This window comes from Lupinus angustifolius, chromosome LG15 (genome assembly GCF_001865875.1).
Source record: "Lupinus angustifolius cultivar Tanjil chromosome LG15, LupAngTanjil_v1.0, whole genome shotgun sequence".
NCBI lineage: Eukaryota > Viridiplantae > Streptophyta > Magnoliopsida > Fabales > Fabaceae > Lupinus > Lupinus angustifolius.
In genome coordinates this window covers 7,784,818-7,798,694 of record NC_032023.1, presented here as the reverse complement: position 1 = coordinate 7,798,694, position 13,877 = coordinate 7,784,818, and the positions used below count along the sequence as shown (strand labels likewise).

General features: G+C 34.1%; 1 pseudogene; it reads right to left on the bottom strand.

Moving 5' to 3' along the window:
* Nucleotides 2,303-10,341, bottom strand: LOC109327343 (annotated as a pseudogene).

Here is a 13,877-nt window from a genome sequence, read left to right as displayed (position 1 = left end):
TGATCTTTGCAAAACTCAGCAAACTCTCTTGATGTGTATTCACCACCTCCATCTGTTCTGAGTATCTTTATGCTCTTCTCAGATTGCTTTTCAACTAATTTCTTGAAGTCTTTGAATGTTGAGAAGACTTCACTCTTCAATTTGATTAAGTAGATCCAAACCTTTCTGCTCAGTTCATCTACAAAATATTTGTTGCTACCTAGTGTAGGGACATCAAATGGCCCACACACATCAAAGTATACAATGTGTAGTAGGTCCTTTGCCCTTGATGCACTATGAGAACTGAAAGCATTTCTTGGTTGCTTGCTGATAAGGCAATGTTCACATACCTTCTTTGGATCTTGTATTGAGGGCAATCCTAGAACCATGTCTCTGGTTCTTAGCATGTTTAGATCTCTGAAGTTTAAGTGTCCAAATCTGAGATGCCAAAGCCATGAATCCTCTGTCAAATGTATAGCTGATAGGCACTGAGATTCAATTGTTGCCAAACTGATCTGAAATGTTCTGTTTGGTGCCATGCTTGCTCTCAACACTAGCTTCTTCTTTTGGTCATGGATTTCCAAAGAACTATTGATTAATTCCATGGAAAATCCCTTCTCTAGCAGCTGTCCCATACTAATCAAGTTGCTCTTCATGTTTGGCACATACAATACATCAGATATTATGGCATGCTTGCCATCCTTTCTTTTGATCAACACATCACCAGTGCCTTCTGCTTGGATAACCCTGTTATCAGCAAACCTTACAGTACTTTTTCTACTTTCATCAAAATTTACCAACCAATCTTTATGTCCAGTCATATGACTTGAACAACCTAAATCAATATACCATACATCATTGTGCTTTTTAGCCTGACTTGTCACCATCATAAGCAGAAGAGGTTGCTCATCATGTTCTATCTGATTCTCTTCCTTAACCATGTGTGCTTCAGTGTGTTGTCTGTTTCTTTTTTTAGTAGGAGAAGTTTTGCATTCATTTGAGAAATGACCAAGTTTGCCACAATTGAAACACTTTAACTTCCTTCTGTCCACTGCTCTTCTTCCACCTTTCCATTGATTAAAACCTCCTCTTTTTGCTGCATTTTCAGTTTTGTCTAAGTCCATCATGTCTTGACTTTGTTGAGAATTTTTGAAATATCCTCCTCTGAAGTTACTTCTCCCTCTTCCTCTGAATCCATTCTTGCTGACAGAGTTTCTTCTTCCTGTGTGAGCTTGTAAGGCTTGCTCAACAGGTCTTTCTATGGCTCTTTCCATGAGTCTTTGCTCATGTGCCTCCAGAGAGCCCTGTAGGTCTTCAACCTTCATTTCCTCTAGTCTTTTGGATTCTTCTAAGGCCACAACTATATGGTCAAAGTTTGCTGTTAATGTCCTCAAAATCTTCTCAACAATGGACTGATCTGAGATCTTTTTTCCACAGGCTTTCATTGAATTTGTATGAGTGACAATTCTATTAAAGAATTGAGCTACTTTCTCACTTGCATCCATCTGCATCAATTCATATTGCCTTCTCAATGTTTGCAGCCTCACCTTCTTCAATTGCTCAGCTCCTTGATTGCAAGCTTCAAGGATTTTCCATGCTTCCTTCGAATTTTCAGCACCTGAGATTTTTTCAAAGTGTGTCTCGTCCACACACTGGTGAAGAAGGAACATTGCCTTACAATCCTTCTTCTTGATTTCCTTATGCAACTTCCTCTGTTCCTCAGTTGCCCCTTCAACAAGGGATGGAACTCCTTGCTCAACAATTTCATCCACTTCTTGATACCCCATTAGAGCCTTCATTTGCACTCTCCATCGGTTCCAATTCTTGCCATCCAGCACTAGAAGATTTTCTGGAAAGTTTCCACTATTCTGTCCCATTGCACTCGAGAATGAAGGATCTTGAATCTTGTTGCCTTGCTCTTGATACCAATTTGTTGGTGCATCAATGTATAGAATAAGAAAGAAAAGGAAAGTGAAAGTGCAGAGAGTATTGAGAGAGAATTGAATTAGAAACAGTGAGTGAATTATGATGATGAAAATGGATGATGAATGAATTGAGATTTTGCAGAGAAGAATTTGGAAAGAATGAAGAAGTTTCTATTATTGGAAAGTTGTATTTGAATGTTAGTTAGGGAAGGCTATTTATAGAAAGTCCCCAAACTAACTTAACTGATTTTTGAATCACATTTTCTTAACATCAATGACTATATTACAATCCACGTCGCAAGGTCTCAATGACTACAATCACAAACAACAATATAAGTTAATGATGATAAAAACGAGAAAGAAAATAAAAGTTATTAGGAAGACAAGGTACAAGTTAATGATGATTCAAACTGTAAAGAAAAAAAATTAAAGATACACTATAAAAAGCCACTGAATCATGCCAAATCCAAACAGAACATAGACAACTTAAAATCTAAATGTACAAATCACCCTCAAATACCCAAAATGCAGGAAAAGAAGAAAGAACCTGATCAAACACACCTCATACTGTAGTCTTATCAGTTCAACAACTTTCATCAGAGATACATTACAGAGTTATAACTTCATGTTCAACTCCTTTAAATCAGTCTTCCTCATATCACCTCTTCCACTCTGCTTGAGTTACCTTCCCTGCGAGACGAAGGGACCTTGATTATGATTCTTAGTCATAGGAAAACAAGGGCAACATGCCAACATAAAATTGAACCATTTTGGAAATTAGAAGTTTATTTTGATCAAGTTGATTTACTATGAGTAAAAGGATCTATGCCATTTTGAAACATGTGATCAAGACACAATTAAGAACTATAAACATTATCAGAGATGATTTTTGTTAGGCATGACCATGCGAATATTATTCCACCAAGATTGAACTATTGGAGAAGTGACTTCAGTTTTAAAACTCTTAAAAGAAAGTCATACCACTATGTGCAGGAGGAATAACTATATCATACCATTTCCGCCTTTAGAAGATGGACTAGTTTTTTCACTTCTGTGGTTCCCTTTGCCACTTGCTTGAATTGATTTACGTATCCTAGGTGAATGCGAATTAATTTTGCTGTTAGTTGAAGATGGCAAAGAATTTCTCCTAGCAGAGTTGTTTTTGTCACTTTCATCTTGTCCAAACCTTGGCACCCTTGGGCCCTAAGCTTTGCCTTGGCAGATTCAGTTGCTGCCATATAACTTGGTAATGTTGGACTGTTTTTCAAACCATTCTCTGCAGGTTCCTGCTTTGTCAAAATCGAGGTTTTCTGGCTAGGTTTCAGGTTTCCATCACCTGTTAGATCTTCCTTATGACCCAAGTCTCCATTTGCTAATGGAGAATTTTCATCTTTACGAACAGTTTCTGGTGTTAGTGGAGAATTTTCATCTTTACAAATTGTCTCCGGTAGACCTCTCAGCTCATTTTTAGCTTCGTCATGGTAAGTTCTATTATCTATTACTGTAGTCTCAGTCCATGGCTTTGATTCCACAGTCACCTGATGACTACTTGGAATGTCAGACACCTCCTTGTTAACTGAAGGTCTTGGAGTAACTTCTACACTGGGTACGTCAGAGATGGTCAATGCCTCTTCCTTGATGTTTTCATTAGAAGTAATGACCCCTAGTACTGAAACAGATCGACCTGAAGTAACTCTTGGCCTTTCCGAATGCCTTGCCAGGGTCTCACAATCAACTTCTGATAGAACAGTATTCTCTACGACTAGGTTATGAATTTTTCTCAAGTTTCGTTTGACCTTTTCAAGCTCACTTTGTGGATTGTCTTGCACTGGATTCGACAGTTGGATTGAGATTTTCCTTGAATTGCATTTTGTTTTTTCAATCTCAGGATTTGCTTGGGCTGGGACCGAGTCAAAAGTTGTACTAGGGAGCTTCCTGTGAGTACGTTTGGACTTGCTAATTTGAGCTTCTCGATTTGAAATATTGCCTTGCTTTCTCTGAGATTTAGAGTCTCCAATTTTCTTGGGCTGGGGAACTGGTTTCCAAAAATGAGATGCTGACCAGCGCTCCAACCAACTTAAGACTGAATTAGGATCCCCGCCAATGTATTGCAGGTGCAGGACCATTATTGTAGTTGATGAAGCAAAAAGCTGAAACAGCAAACACACAATTCACAAGCCCAATTTGACTAAAACAGATCGAAACACAAATTTGGTAGAAGTGTGTGCTCCATAGAATATATTTGGAAATATAAGTAAAAATCCATTTATGACTACATTTAACTAAAGCAAATTATGGTAAGATAATACCAATAATAAACATAATAAATTCAAACATGTTTTTATCATTTTAAGCAATCATATATCTGATAGCAATATCTTCAGCTTTAACATGATTACACCTAAAGTGAATTAAGGCCTATTTCCTCTCTATGAATAATGTCAGATAATTTAATAACGAATTAGCAAATATACAGATACTCCTGCAATGTAATTAAGAACATGCACTCTTCGAGATCAATATGTTATTAATTTTACTAGGGGTGAGCATGACCCGGCCCTACCCGCTCACCTGGCATGGCCCGATCATGATCGGGTCCAAATAGGGTCGGGTCTGATCGGGTCTAGGGCCGAGTTCGGGTTCCAAAAATAGACCCAGTCAATATTTAGGGTCGGGTAGGACCAAGCATGATCCGGCCCGTCCCGTCTCAGGGTCACTCGCTCGTCATGTTTGTATGTGTTTCTACTCAAATATGTATAGAGTAATGATTCTCTTTTGGTCAAAAGTATCATTTATTCTTTAATTTTTTCATAATATATACATGATTAATCATACATATATATATATATATATCAACCTACATATTCATAATAATAAATAATACTGAGAAGTCTTTATCTAAAATGAGTATGCATTATATTTAATCGGGTCTAGGGTCGGATTTAAAGGCCGACTCGGTCGCTATTTAGGGTCGGGTTAGCTTCGGGTCTAGGGCCCGGTCCGGGTTCAAAAAAGTGACCCGACTAATATTTAGGGCCGGGTAAGGGCAAGCCTTAACCCGTCCCAACCCGGCCCATGCTCACCCCTAAATTTTACAATCATTTTATCAATTAAATTATTTTGGGTTCTCTCAAAAATGTTGCTCTGGTTAAGAATAATAAAGAAAATCTAATAGTTTCATGTTTGTCTTTTCACTTTCAAATCTGCAGTCCCTGAAGTAATACTATAGCATTTATTCTTATGGCAGCATGTCTAACAAGTAAGAACTGACAACGGTATTGAGATATGAGTAGCTCAAAATTCATCTGCATAGTCATTTCAGGAAGAGAAAAATTAATTAGCCATCCCTGAAAGTGCCATATCAAAAAGTAAAATTATATTTTGTGAGATGAGTGATATCTTCTTAGGTCTGCGTTTGAAATTGAAATCCTGTGATTGAGAGAAATTAGCACTGTCGTACATTTGTCTCTCTCAACAAGCAGGTTGGGGTTGATCATAAAGAGAAAACACAAAGAACAGCAACCCTGCTGTTGGCTCAACTGGGTATCTAAACTCCAGCCTCTCAGCAGTAAAATTATAGTATGGTGCATCATTGAATTAAACCTATCCAGAGTAAATAGGCACACATACCAGCAACTGATCCTGAATCTCACAAGCTGGGGTTGGCCAACTAATGGGGTTTGTGGAGGATAGATGTACATATCCTTACCTCACAAGTGGAGAGGTGGTTTTCAAAATTTGAACCATTGCCTCGAGATCAAAAGGCAAACAACAAATAGCCCAAACATCCTTACCGTTGCACCCTCTAATAAATAGGGACACATAAAAAATAATATTATCACGTGCACGAAATAATTCAATTTACCTTGCAGACAAAGGTATTTTTAGACAGCTTTGCGATTTTTGTGGAAATACCAAGTGGCTCACCAAGTTTGCCATCCTGAAGCACAAGTGCACAACACATTCAAAAAGAAAACTCATAACAGTAGCAATATTAAAGAAAGGATATATTTAAGGTAAATAGAGAGAAAGAGAATTTTTGGTACTATGTTTTCAATTTATTGAATTATTGATACTCTACAGAGAATTCAGTTCAGAGAAAACCGTACCAGAGGTTTAAAAAGATTGTACTTCTCATGGATTTCAAATCCAACATCAGATTGTCTAACCCTTCCTCCACGAACAAGTGCTTGTAACTTGACAATCCCATACATACAGCATAATGTAGCAACAGCTTGTCTCCTAACCAAGTGCCCTCGAATAACTGCTTGCAACCTTATTATGCCTTTTAGGGCCCTAAATGCCCTGCGAGCCTTCACAATCAATGCTTCGATTAGTTGACATATCAAATTTCATTAACTCATACAATCAGAGATACATCAAGATAATTCCAATTTGCTAAAACAATGTTCAACAAAATATGATTATAATTGCAACACATTTCTCAACAAAATGTGATTCTATATATGAGTTCATTACAATGGGAGTCAGGCAGACTTGATATCCATTAGGAAAACATCTGAGAATGAATTTCAACACTAAGGAAATTCTTACATTCTTTTTTATTTTACAAAGCACCAAAAACCCCACATAGTGGGACTAACGCTTGTTGTTGTAAAGTATTTTAGGTGATTTCTCACGTTGACTTGACTAATCCTTTTGACAAATTACATGTCAGAGTCTGACAAAAGAGGGAGGGAAGAATATTATTGAAGTCTAGGAATTCTAATACTAAATACCACATTGAACTTTAAAAAATGTGTTCTGAGTAACATTTAATGTTCTAAAATTATTGATTTCTTCATCAATCTACTCCTTCAAGTCAAATGTTATCGCGATAAAATTTACAATTATAAAAGAAAAGGTTCAATAACTTATTATGATATATCAATCAACATGTAGATGTCTTAGCACAGATTACACATTAAAATACCAACTCTAGACTGAAAGAAGTCAGAAGATTCAATAAGGGAAAGCAGCCTGTGTTGAAAGAAGTTAGGTACTTACCAAGTAACCCTTGAAAGCAGCCTGTGTCATTCTTGCTGCTTTGTCCTGCTTGATTTTCTCTGGATCAGGTGATGCATCTTGGTCAACAGATTCCGTGATTTCTATTTCTTCATTCTCATGTAAAAGATTTTCTGCCTCTTTATTCTCCAAATCTAGACCCTCTCCATTTTGCGACATATTGGAAGCGATCACTGCTTCCTTTTTATTAACAAACTTCTACATGCATTTAGAGTGAAAGAAATCAGAAGTTTCAATAAGGGAAAGATCATATCAATAATAAATTTCAGTTGTAACTTGAACAATACAACAGCATTTATATACCCTAGTTACATTTCTTGTTCATGATCTAATGTGAGTTGGCATAGAGTGCTTAACATAATGAATACAAAACAACCAAAGTATCAAGCAAAGGTATAGTTCCATGACAATTACACCAAAGCAGAATGTGGTTTACAGTGAGTAAATGTTAGAGATAGAAAACTGCAACTGTTGGTCATAAATCAAGAACAAAATCCATGTTCTCTTTTTCTTGCCCTGTTCTCTCTATCATGATACTATTCGAATAATAATTCTGATGATACCATGTAGGTTGAAATGTGAGGGCTGTTAAGTGTTGATTATTTCTGTTATGTCAGGTAAATGAAGATTTGTGCATGGACTCTTGTGTTTAATATGGAACTATAGTCTAAGATAGAATAGAGTTGTGACTGACGTTGCTTTTAGCTATCATACCATTACCTCTTTTCCATTTGAAAATTTTGATTTAGATGACTTTTTCCCCAATAGTACTGTTTTAATCCATCGTCCTGGTGATTTCCCCATTCCGAGATCACGACCTGTAGCAGAAAATAGTGAACCAAAGTTTTAGACTGATAATGCATCATTATTCTTTCATATCATCAAATAAGAAAGTAAATAAACACAACAAAAATACACTTAATTCTGAAACCATGTAAGAAGACTACTATACAAGATCATCAACTTTAGTTACTTTGATAAGTGCAAACAAGATTAAGCAGTGAACTGTTTCTATAGGTTTATATGTCCACATTTTATTGTATGGTTGACATACATAAATCATTATGGTCATAACTAATTTCTTTAGATAGCCAAGCATATTTTGAGACTAGTGGAATAAATCCTTCTAAGTAGCATTCCTTCAGATTATTAATAAGCTGAAGTAGTCACATAAAGAAAAGGCAGAAATTATAAGATAAGATGACATTATGACAAAAGTTCTAGAAAAGAAATCTCATAAATTTAAAAGATTTAAGCAATGTTTTACTAAGAAAACCAAAGATACTACACACTTTCGAACACAAACAAATGATATTATAGGAAACCATAACTTTGTTTAGAAATTGTATCTCATTTAGTTCAATTATGGTTTTATTTTGATGTACTAAAAAACAGTGCAGCTTAATGCACCCAGTGGGGTTTTGGGAGGGCATTTGTGAAAAGACTTACCTACAGAAGCAGAGAAACTATTTCCAGGATTTAAATCAATGACCTCTAGTTACAACAAGTCTATAACCTTATCACCACATCTAAATTCACCATCTTAACTTTTATGCACCGGTAGTGCAGAAGAAATTTATACTATCAACCTATCACACATCATTCCATGTATGACTTTTAAACAAATCATTACAAGAGTCAAACATTTTTAATATTTTGGCAATGCATGATAGGTTAATAATGCAAAAAACTAGTACAGGTGCATTCTAATTAAATCCACCTAAGAAAATAAGTTTTGTACTTGTAACCTTTTCTCCCCTGTGGTAAAAGTTTGTGGGTGAAATGGGACGATCTTATTGCCACATGGATATTGTCATTTGAAGAAAACAGTTATCTTTTGTCTAATGAATAGGTAAGTAACAATTTTCCTACAAACATCAACAAAATAGGATGGACCAACAAAGCGTTGGTCTAATTGTATAAGACCCTGCTAGATCCGAGAATGATAAAAAGTTAAAGGTTCGATTCATGGAAGCAACACTTATTGGAAGGGGCAATCACACATTCTGAAAGGAATTAATTTCTTACCCATATAAGCGGAGGGGTAATAATAAAAAAAACAAAGTCGGGTGGCACAAACCCATGACACCAACTTTACAACGAAAAAGGAAAGGTAGGCCAATGCAATCTTAAAGGCTTCAACATTATATGTCAAGAGAAATCATGACTAACAACTTTGAACAGTAGAAAGACATAATGTATAATTAATTGATTGCATCTTTTCTCTTAACTCTTATACAATAATAATACTGCACCCAAACCTAATAATGGACCATCACTCATTACCTTAACATGAAGTCACCGACAATAATAGTGCATGGATATAAATATAATTAAATAATTCACCAAAAAATATTAATTAAATAAATAAACCACTGGGAAAGTAATGTTTGATCAATTGATCCAACACTTATCTACTGGAATCTGTGCTAAAATCTATTTTTTTTTATCTATGCAGAATCCTTTAACACGAATCAATTCTTCAAACTGCAGAATGCATGGAAGGGAGAGGATCCTCTCGTGATTTTTCACATATGGCCAATTGAAGAAAAGGATAGAAATTAAAGAGATTTTATTAGTGGAAAATTTGTGAAATTTCTTTTATAATATTTATATTTATATCTCTCTTCAAGCATAATCCCCTTGTACATGTTGGGAACGGTTCTAGGGGGAAGGAAAAAAAAGAACAATAATATAATACACATTTGAGAGGGGTTGGACCCACTAGAAAGTTCAATAGTAAACCCAAATTCTAACACATTTCATTTTTTAATTAAATAAATAAAAACTTAAAAAAATTATCTCTCCCTCACATTTTGAAGGGTCCAGTGTTAGGGAGAATATCATTTGTTTTGAGAGGAATCAAGCCTTAACTTTTCATTCTTTTTAAAAAGAACTCCCAAACAGATCATGAGCAATCAGATCTCATCTATGTGCATGAAATTAGAATGATGAAGATAATGTTGAACTAAAATTCACTGGATTGTGAGAATCATTAAGATCTGCTACAAGCAGGAACCAGCACAAACAACTTCATCCTTCAATAACTGAAACTGAAACTAAATTCAAAGGTTTGAAGCTAGATCTGACAATTACCTTAAAATGCACTACCTCTTAGCCTCAAATCTACAATTCCTGGGAACAACAAACCAAAGCAGAACTTATGAGACTAACAAACCAAAATGATCATTGTTTTTCTTCATTTACAATAGAGAGAAAGAACAAGACAACTAGACAAAGCTTTTGTACCATGAAAAACAATGTAACTAAAGCTTCATCAAATTCAGTTGTTGCATGCTCGCTCTGTGAACTGAAGTGAAAGCTAATTTGCATTGAAAAAACAACAACATTGTCTGAAAACCGAAAAGCTTGGATTATTTGTTCCGTTTGGGAAAGCATAGCATGTAGTCAACACTCACTAAAGATTTGGCGCCAATTCTCGTTTTGACCGTTCGATGGGACGACTTGATGAAGGGGGATTTGATCCGACGGTCAATATCGGAGCATATGATAAGGGAAATTCTTTGAGTAGTTAAGAATCACATGTGAAAAAAAAATCATATCCTCAAACAATCACATTAATATAAAAAAATTAATTTTTTTTTTATAATTTTTTAATTAAGTGATACTTTTTAATTAAATTGGAACACGGTGGAGATAAGTCTTCATTTGTCTCATGAGTACCAAACCTGTGCAATTACTTCGGGACCAAGTGTTCTGGGTTCTTTATTCTGAAGCATTGCAAAATGACTTTTAAACCCTTGAATCTAAGGCGAATCACACGCGCGCAGTTGCGTTTGGAAGAATCTAAGCAGTTGATATGTACGGCAGATGAGGGAGGTGAAGATGGAAGCGTGAGTTGGAAGAAGTAGGTGGAATGGGGAATTGAGTTAGTTGGAAGAACATAAGAGCCATGCTGGCAAGGGGACCGGTAACCTGTTAATGTCAGGCTAGGAACATAGTTTTTTAAGAAATTGTAAATCCAAATTAATCTTTTTCTGGGTATAAAAGTTTATTTCAATATTGTATTTTGTGTAATTTAATAATCAAACCAAACAAAAAAAAATATGATTTAGTTCACTCACGTAACTATAAATTTACAAAATTTTATTGCAAGTGTTAAGGATAGAGCACAATGCGGAAGCACATGATTGAATCAATTGAGAACAAAAGAGAAGCAAGTAAAGGATAAAGAAAATAACACACAAGATTTAACGTGGAAAAACCCCTCAGTGTGAGAGGAAAAAAAACCACGGGCGATCAAGAGCAAAATTCCACTATGTAAAAAAGAAGAGTACAAAAAATCCTCTTATAATGATGAGGACAAATGACAATATTTTTTCTCACAAATACTCTCTCAAATGGAACAAGAATTCTCACCAAGAATGCACTCACAATATATGTGTAAATGAAAGAGATGTTGTGTGTTGTGAAGATGATTTTGAAGCTCTCTATATGTGTCCTTTTATAGGCAAGCAAAGTCTTGGTATCTTGGATATGAAGCATTGGATGCTTGGAAACAAAGCCATAAAAGTGACACAAAATGTCTTTAGAGAGAGCCATAAAATAGTCATAAAATTCTTTTAAGGCATAGAAATGAGAGACATCTAACAGATTATATTTAGTATAATGATGTAATAATCTCCTAAAAAGAAAAGAAGATTAGTAGCCTAAAGGGTATCATTTATCAGCAATGACAAACATCATATCATATGGTGAAAGTTAAATATCCTTTTCATTTAGCTCTCTCCTTTTGCTATTATAATGTTTGGATAAGAAATATAATGTAATATCTATATAATATTAGTATAAACATTTATATACAATTAGTATATCATTTATTGTTGATTTGGATTATTTTTTCTGAAAAGTATGTCAATGATGATTAAATATTAATAGTGAATGAATAAGTGATAGTTTATAAAACTCATATATTGTCAGTGCATAAATCTTTTCCTAAAGAATGTAAGAAAAAAACTCTCTCCCTCTAAATCATCCCTAAATTTATAACATATGAGGGTAATCTTTAAACAAAAGGTGTTAAACTAAACTTTGGGAGGTGCTGACATAATTTACTTTAATAAAAATTAATATAAGAATATTTGCTTATTTGGACTTTACTCCTAGTATACCATATTTTTTAGAAATCCTTAGTGAGATTAAACAAAAGTTTTATCTTTTCTTCTCCATAATCATTATGATTAGCACAAATAAGAAAAAATGTTGTGACTATTTAAAGGTTATAAATATACAACTCTTATATTATTTGAACTTGACTCTTCACCGGTCGTATTTCTCCTGAGATTAAAGAAAAGATAGGCATAATATATTGTAATTTTTAGAAATTCTTAATGAAATTAAACAAAAGTTTTATATTTTCTTCTCTCTAATCAGTGTCATTAGCACAAATATGGAATATCTTTATCAAATTTTAAAATTATATTATTTACAATGATGACCGTTAAATATTTATGTCATATGTAACCATAAGAGAATACAAATTCAATAAAGAGAGGGAAGGTCACCTCTAAATCAACTTTTACAAATAGTGCATACTGCATACTACATTAAAAATACATATACGAATAATATGTCTTAGTAAGAACAAAAAAACAAGTGTGTCATGTAGGGATGACAATGGATACGGACGGGCACGGGTAGTAGCTATCTGCTACCCGTTTCAAATTAGGAGAATATTACTCATATCCGTCTATATCCATAGGGTACCCGTGTGCGAGTATTTGCGGGTATTTTTGGGTACTCGTGGGTTTCCTATATTATAAATGATTTTTTAATTTTTTTACTTTATGTTATGTTTCAAATGAGATGAAACTTAATTATTTTTGTACCTTTTGATTGAATATTTGACAAAAATGCTAAATTTATTGGTGTTTTCTATTTTTATGATTTTTTGTTCTCATTTTCTCAACAAAAAATATATATTTTCTTTGTAAAACATATGTGTTTCTACACATCTAATAATATTTGTAGAGTATTTTACCACCAAATTCAATAAAATATGTAAACAAAGTAAAAGGAAAAAAATATACATAGTGTAATGAATGTTAGAATAATGTACTTTTTAAATATAATATATTAATCATATAAATAACGGGTACCCGCGGACACGGGTACCATAATATCCGTACCCGCCCGTATGTACTACATGTATTTTAAAAATCGTTTATAATATCTGCGGTACCCATTTATAACTCGTACCTATGCTCGTATGAGTTTTACCTGCGAGTACGAGTTTTTTTGTCATCCCTACTAACGTGTACAAAAGTCAAGGACAAAAGTTATTAGTTTCAAATTTTGCATATACAAAATCATTTATTTATTATAGGCACCAAAATCCATATATCTAATTGGATTAAAAAACATATTTAAGTGAAGAATTCATAGTGTTTATTTGAGATTTGGTTTTTAGATAAGGAAGACAAAGAAAAAATTTAAGAGTCATATTACAAATATGGAAAAGAATTTTGTAAGGGAAAAGACAAGTTCTTAGTTTTATATTTATATTGGAGAATAAAAAGTCATATCAGTGTAAACTAAATGATAAAAATATCTTATCATTTTGGTTTTTTCTTGTTGTAATTTACGTAATTGTCTCTCTAGGATCCTAACCCTACAACTATATTATATTTCAAGCCTATTTTTCTCTATTATCTTTAAAAAACTAACTCCAAAAACAATAAATGTTCGATTCCTGATAGTAATACTTGTTGGGAGGATCATCCATATACCCGAAAGGAATTAATTCATTACCAAAAATATGAATAGATACTCTTAATAGTTCATAAAAAAACTCCAAAAACTAGAGATGGGAAGTACTTAAATTGTGTGAACCTAATAAGTAAGGGATAGTTATCATATGTGTCAAACGGTGTCTCACTCCATGTCTCAAGCCAATCAGAATGGGATATCGTTGGGAAAGGTGATCAC